We start from the raw sequence: 7,571 nt of genomic DNA, 5'->3' as shown, positions 1-7,571 counted from the left end.
GATATCAATATAGGAGAAAAACACGATAGCTTATGGCCATCTGTACAATCACAGTGTAAAAATACACAACTATTAGTATGTAGTAACAACCGAAATAATGTTTGAGGAAAATGATGTCTCTAGGTTGTTAAGAACTCTTAGGACCCAATGCTGGTGGCAGGAAGCTCCCAGCTGAGGCCTTTTTTGCTCCCGGCTAGAGTGGAGCCCTGGAGAGAGAACTAGGTGGAAAAGGCCAGGGATCTGGATCTGGCCCGGAAAGAACTGGAACTGCAGCGCCTGGGACTGGGCCCCTACCTCCAACACTTGCCCGCTGTGGGGCCGATTCTATGTTTAATGACTGCCTTCTTGGGAAACCCAGGACCAAAGGATTCCTGCCGACACCATCTTTAATCCCAGTTCCCCCAAGAGCAGCCCAAAGACTCAGTGGTAGCAGCCCTAGCCCCAACACCATCCAACAGTCAAGGGGGGTATAAGTCGTCAGTCCAAGGTGCAAACATACACAGAAAAACAGTTACCACACAGACAACTCCACCTTGCTAGGTCCATGACACAGAGAAAGACAATTGGGCCCAGACATCAGGTGCTCCTGCACACACAGATAATCAAAGCACAGGGTTGCTCGCCCATGCCTGCCCTGCTGCCAAGATGAACTAGTTACAAAACACAGACAGAACAAACACACAAAAAGACCTGTCTCAATCGCGAATGCCAACCCCACTTCAGGAAAACAGATGGCCAGAAATTTAAAGGTCTGATGGCCGGGAGAACAGACGCACCCTTCTCTTAAGGAGCATTAATGTTTCTCCCCTGGCCTCCCGAGGGTCCTCTAGGTGTCCCCGAGGATCCCAATCTCCACTGGATGTCTCCCAGGGTGGTAGTTGGTGATCCTGGCACATCTACCGATCAGCCCCCTTTCCTCCTCTCGAGGGCAGGGACCCCTCTCAGGACAAGACCAACAGCAAAGGATAAAAGCAAGAAATAAATTTTGCTGTCCCCTCTCGGGATGCGACTGAGAATGAAAGCAAGAAATAAATTCACAGATTTCAAACAAACAGACAGATCACAAATAAGAACTCACCTCCAAGGGGTCCTCGGAGTCAAGGGTGGTCGTAAATCCCGGACGAGCCCCCACAATGAAAGACCCCGGAGAGGGGAGACCCTCTCTCAAGTCACGGGAGAACACGGACACCCAAAGTCTCACAAGAGACCGATCTTGATGCAAACAGCATGAGGTTTATTTGGGGGAAGCCAGTGCATTGGGGCCAAGCTCGTAACCCACGTAGGAGCAGAGGAGCTCGACCCAGAGCACAAAAAGTGTAGAGTATTTAAAGGAAAAAAACCACAAACCAGGGGGAGTGAGGAGGTAACCAAGGAAACATAACATAAAACAGTGGAAAATTTCAGAGGGACCCAACCCATGATTTAGTCAGGGTCATGAGGAAAACATCCTGTAGACTGATTATTCTCAAGGATGTGGTTTTATCATCCTCATTGTCATTCATTTTGTGGTTGACCATTCCCTGGAACCACCTACATGACTGATATCCTGCCTTTGTATTCAACCACTTCCTGGAACTAGCCGGCCTACATTCTTGGCTCCTTTCAGAGAAAATTTTCCATGCCCTTTAAGTAAAAGCTTATACACTATATATTTCTACTAAATGATCTTTTCTTCTACCCTTCACCCCCACCCCAACCCCAAGTATTTTTTTAAAAAAAGTTTGTCATGGCTTTGCTTAGTAGAGAGGTCAGTTCTCTGCCAATTATGTGGGTGCAGACACCTCCCCACTCTGTGGCCTCCCTTTTATGCTCCCTCACTGTCTTTGAAAAACAAGAGACTTGTCATTCAAATACAATCCAACTTCTCAATTTGGTTTTTCTATTGGGGAATGTTTATTGCATCCTGCTTGAAATTTATTTTCCTATCCTTGGGTCATAAACCTATTCTATATTATTTTCTAAAAGACCCCATTATTTTGCCTTTCAAAGTTAGAATTAGGTGCCACCTGGGATTAATTGTTGTATAAGGCATGAGACAGGACCATGTATCATTCCTTCCCCCAGTTGGACACACTATCATCCCAATTCCATATCCTAAAATGCCTTCCGTCATACACCACCTTGGCTTGTCCTCCAGCACCAGCCTGGTGTACACATCAAGTGTGTTCTGTCCATAGATGTGGACCTTCTTCTGGATTTATCTATTTGTAGACTCCTATCCCAATGACAAACTAGATCTCCTCTCCCCTCTCCATTTTAGTCTTATTGTGGCAAATTACACAAAATAAAAGTTACCATATTAGACGTTTGGTATTCATCCTCCAGTGCTAGTTGGTACACTCATCATGGGCAACTAACACCACCATCCACCTCCAGAGAGCTTTCCGTCTTGTAAGAGAAGTGCTGTGCACATTGCATGGTAACTCCCGCCTCTCCTCCCTCTAGTCCCAGAAACCACTGCTTTAATTTCTGCCTCTCGGCTTTGGACAACAGTAAAGTGCCTCAAATATGTAGAGTCACAGAGTAGTTATCTTTTGTGCTTCTCTTTCTCATAGCACAGTATTGTATATGATGCCAAGGTTTACGTGTGCTTTAGCATGTGGCAGAATCTATTTCCTTCTTAAGGTGGAATAGGCAGTTTGTTTTGTCTGTTCATTCAATAGTAGTTGCCTGCATCATTTCCTGTAACCATTCTTTTTGGCTCCTTTATGGGATTCTTTTACCTACTACCCTTCTCCACCCCAATCCCACCCAACCCCCTAACACTAGGTAGGAGAGAAAGAGGTGTTTAGAGGGAAAGGGATGTCCATCTCATTAGACTATTTCCTGCTGACGAAGAGTGTTGAGTTCCTTGGGGCAGTGTTGATCATCATCAAAATATCCCATTTCTTCTTGTTTCTTTGCTCACAACTACTTGACAAACCACAGCAACAGAAAACACCAGCAGCAGGGAGAGCAGCAGCTTCCCCAGCCTCTCGGAACTCTGGCATGGTTTATACCCTCTCAAGAATCCCCAGAATTCCAAACGTAAACTATCTGCAGCTGGCAGCATCACGCCCCTGCCACAGCACTAGACAAATCATAGTCAGCTGCTGTGGACACTCTGAAGCAGCCCCATATCCTGCAGCAGGGATTAACACAAAAATATAATCACATAACTGGGTTTTTTAAGAGACCGAAGTTTTTTTACTACAAGTGTTTCCACATTTTAGGACCACATTGCACCAACATCTACTGTCATTTCTTTCAGGTACACTGCAGAGACGGCTCTCCTAGGCGAATGGAGGAGCTGCTGTGGTGGCAGCATTTGGGGATCACTTGAACAATGCACACAGTCCCAGCCTCCTTATCTCCTTGCCAACACTTGTTACTTTGTCTCCTTTGCAGTAGCCAGCTTACTGACACCTGAACTTGTGCGGTTGAGTGATTGAGCGACTGTTTGTGTATTTGCTTGCATTATTTTGTAATCTTCATAAAAGCACTTATCCAAGGCTTTGTCCAATTTTGAAACAGCTAGCTTGTTTTTTGGTGAGTTTTTTTGTTTGTTTTTATTTTTATTTTTGTTTTGTTTTCCAAGACAGGGTTTCTCTGTGTAGTAGCCCTGGCTGTCCTGGAACTCACTCTGTAGACCAGACTGGCCTCGAACTCAGAAATCCACCTGTCTCTGCCTCCCAAGTGCTGGGATCAAAGGCATGTGCCACCACTGCTCCGCCTTTGATGAGTTTTTAACCTCTCTATATATTCAGGTTATATATATTTACATACATGTAAATATTTTATTTTATATATTTTAATTTATATTAAGTATTTTTCCACTTTTCTCTATGTTACCTGTCCCCATTTTTTAAAAGATGTTTTCCTGTATAACCCAGGCTGCCCCCTAAAAATTTTAGTCCTCCCAAGAGGTAGGCTTACAGACAATTTCCACAAAATCTAATTTGTCCATTTTTTTAAGTTCTCTTGTGAATATTTTTGGTGTCGTATCCAAGTGATCACTGCTAGACCTAAGAGCATGAAGAGTTTCCCTTTACTTTTTTCTAAGGGTTTTTTTATAGCCTTAGGTCTTAATGCAGTTAGCTCTTTAGTTCTTTGTGAGTTGATTTTTGTATATGATGTAAGGCTCCAATCCTTACCTATGCATGTCTGGTCTCCCCAGTACCATTTGTTGAAAATGCCATCTTTTCTCAACTGATTGGTCTGGATACCTTTTTTAAAACTATTTGACCAATATGGGTGTGGTGGTATCTCCCTTTAATCCTAGCAGTCCTGTAGGCAGAGGCAGGCAGATCTCTGTGACTTCCTGTCTACCTGCTCTTCACTGTGAGTTCCAGAGCAGCCAGGACTACATAGAGAGACCCTGTCTCAAAAAAACAAATCAAAAATGGACAAATAACAAAAAAGTATTTGACCATATATGCAAAGACTTATTTCTAGGCTCTCTATTCCCTGTCTGTCTGTCTGTCTGTCTGTCTGTCTGTCTGTCTGTCTGTCGTTATGCCAGTAGCATGCTGTTTTGATTACTGCAGTTTTAAAATAAAGACTAGAGCCTCCTTTAGCTTTGTTCTCTCCCCACCCCGACCCAAGGGCTCCCTTGACATTCCATATAAAGTTTAACACTGTTTTTCTGTTCCTGTAAAAACAAAATGAAAAACAGAACAAAAACTCTGGGGATCCTACTGACTGTTGAAAACTCAGGAGTACCGACCTCCATCCTGAGCGTGGAATCTATCTATGTCTTCTTCAGTCTCCTTCAGCAATACTTCATAGTTTTCATCACTGTGGTTTCGTCCCAACGCTTTTTACTCCTTTTGATGATACTGTAAGTGGAATTGGTTTTTTTGAAACCCTTCTCAGACTATAATGCACAAAAATACAATTGACTTTTATATGTTGATTTTGCATTCTGCAACTTTGGAGGAATTCATCTGAGTTCTAACAAGTTTCATACAGAATCATAGTGTGTGTGAACAGAAACAATCTCGCTTTTTTTCTTTCCAATGTTGGTGCCTTTTGTTTCTCTCTTCCCTAATTGCTCAGGCTTGAAACCCCAGCTTCAGGTTGAACAGACGTGGCGAAAATGGGCATCCTGCCTTGCTCTAACCTTCCAGGGACACGTGGGGTCTTTTCCTGCCTTCCATACACCGTTATTGGTGCAGCTTTGTTAATTCCTACCCTATTGCAATTTGCTGGAACTGCTCATATGAACACCAACACCATCTCCTCTGCGGAAAAGTTAGCTCCCACTCCTCATTTGCTCAACTTCTAGCAGTTGTGAACATCGGCAACTCCAGTCTTGACAGCATACTCTCAGGACATGTGCATACACACCATGGTCTCCTGGCTTGCTCCTTGCTCCAACCTCACAAGGCCTGCACTGGGATTTTTAAATATTTTTTTACTGCACCCAACCCTAACCCTAACCTTCTCAGGGTCATGAGAAGTAACACAAGGAGTCTCACCCTCAAATATCTGAGCACTCACACTTCAGTTCAATAGTTACTTTCGAAGCCTCCGACCAGGGGAGGCAGAAGCTCAGTGGTGAGGAAATCATGCAGACTGTGCCCTGCATGGGGCAAGCTTAAGTATGTCTTATCTTATTATGAGCATATTGCTGGGGTGAATTTTAGTAACTGGGTACCAGCAAATAGAGCTGAGAAGAGCTTTTACGAGCCATTGAACTTGACCTAGCGCTCATGCCTGGAACAGCTTGCTTGCCTTGACCCTTCATGTCAACGTCAAAAAATTCTCCAGGCCAGGCCTGTAATTCCAGCAGGAGGACCAAAGTGCAACCTTCGACAATTTACTAAAAAAGGTTAAGAAATCCATAAAAAAGTTTAAGGTGTGTGTGCATGGGGGAAGGTGTGCTGGGAACCGTAGCCTGGGGCCCTACAGTCTATCTCTGGGCAGGAAGGCAAAAGTCTCTAGGAAACAACAAACTGTCTGATCTGGTAAGAAGGGGATCTTAAGCAGATCTTCCTAAAGCTTTGGGTAAAGGTGGTAAAAGTAAAGTTCTTAGGTCCACACTGTAGAAAACAGCGAATGAGTGAGGAGGGCGTTTTGAGCGTCTGGGCCTCTCTAGGGCTCCTAAGGCCACACTTAAGACTGGGGGAAGAGTATCCCATTCTTCTCAAGGCAGACCTACAGTGAACACTTGACTTGAGAGGGATTTAAAAAATACATTCATGCTTTTAGCTAACATGGGTTTACCCAACTTGGAATCTCACAAAACTGGATACAGCTGGATCCAATGCTGTGACAGCCTGCGATCTCTGAGCTAGGGACTAAGTCATGTATAACCCCAGGCCCACTGATGGGAACACTCACGGCTGAGGTGGGCTGCTGAGGTAGAATTGCTGAACACACTAGGACGAGATTCCATTTCCACACAGGCATTGGAAAGATAAAGGAATGGGGGTTTTGGAATGTTCACAGGGATGCCTAGGACCTCACTGCAGCTCTCCGGATGTAACAAACACCCTCTTCTCTGGCTCTCTGCTCTTAATGTTCCTTCTTCATATCATGTCTGACCCTCAGAGGGGAAAAGCAGGAGCCAAGTGTCTCTGGAACAGAGCTGGAGAGATGCTCTCAGCACCCTCACACACCCCTGCCACGGAATCACTGAAAGGAGGGAGCTTGGGGCCCAAACCCCAAAGATCCTGTTTGCATGTGCCTTTCTTTGGAGAAACTTGGATCAACTGGATGCCAAGCACCAAAGAAAATTCCAGAAACCAGGAGGTAAAAGGCTTTTTAAAGATTTCATACTCTGAGAAACTGTTCTGTGTAACATACCAAATGTAAGAATTCTACTTGATCCTGAGCATTGCCAAACTTAAACTCCACGTGAAAAATGTCATTCCCGACATTTGGTGAGACACCCCGTCATTAAGTCAGCAGACTTGAAAGACACAGGGGCTTGCCTTGTGCAAAGAAATACTGCAGTAGATCATAACACCAGTCTCACCCCCACTCTCAAAAGCCCTTCTCAGATAATCACATTAATCCTGATAATTTCCATCATAAAAGACAGACCTGTGAGAAGGGTGGGGAGGTGGGGCAAGGGTTCCTAGGGACCGTGGGAAAACCTAACTGCAAGTTCTGAAGCCTGAGCTTTGAGCCAAAGAGGGTGCCTTGGAACCTGTCACATGGGCATCTCCTGCCCCTCTCCATTCTCCTTGCCACCACCCTGTGTGTTTAATGTGTTGTCGTGAGGAACTGTAAGCTTTTGAAGGGAAGTGACTAGAGTCTCAAGAATGTGGCAGAGAATCAAGAAATGAAGAAGTTGGGAGAAACTTTGGATGTGATGGTGAACACGGACGAGTTAAAAGGACTGGGATGAGGGGTGGCAGTGCATGTCAATGAGGAGGTACGGTTACCCCAGGCCTCTTACTGGATGCCATATTCCCCTGAGAAATCCTCCAGCCTGTTTCAAAGTCCAGCAATTCTAGTCTTTCACTGAATTTTTTAAATCAAAATCCTCACTGGCAAATGTGGTTCCCCTCTCTGTTCTCTGTAGTATCTCTAAGTGAGATGTCAGAGATAGTTAAAGCAATAAGCAATCTGCCCTCAGAGGG

Source organism: Mastomys coucha, unplaced genomic scaffold (genome assembly GCF_008632895.1).
Source record: "Mastomys coucha isolate ucsf_1 unplaced genomic scaffold, UCSF_Mcou_1 pScaffold3, whole genome shotgun sequence".
NCBI classification, from domain to species: Eukaryota; Metazoa; Chordata; class Mammalia; order Rodentia; family Muridae; genus Mastomys; species Mastomys coucha.
The sequence above is the reverse complement of the archived record's forward strand: the minus strand, read 5'-3'. Positions refer to the sequence as shown.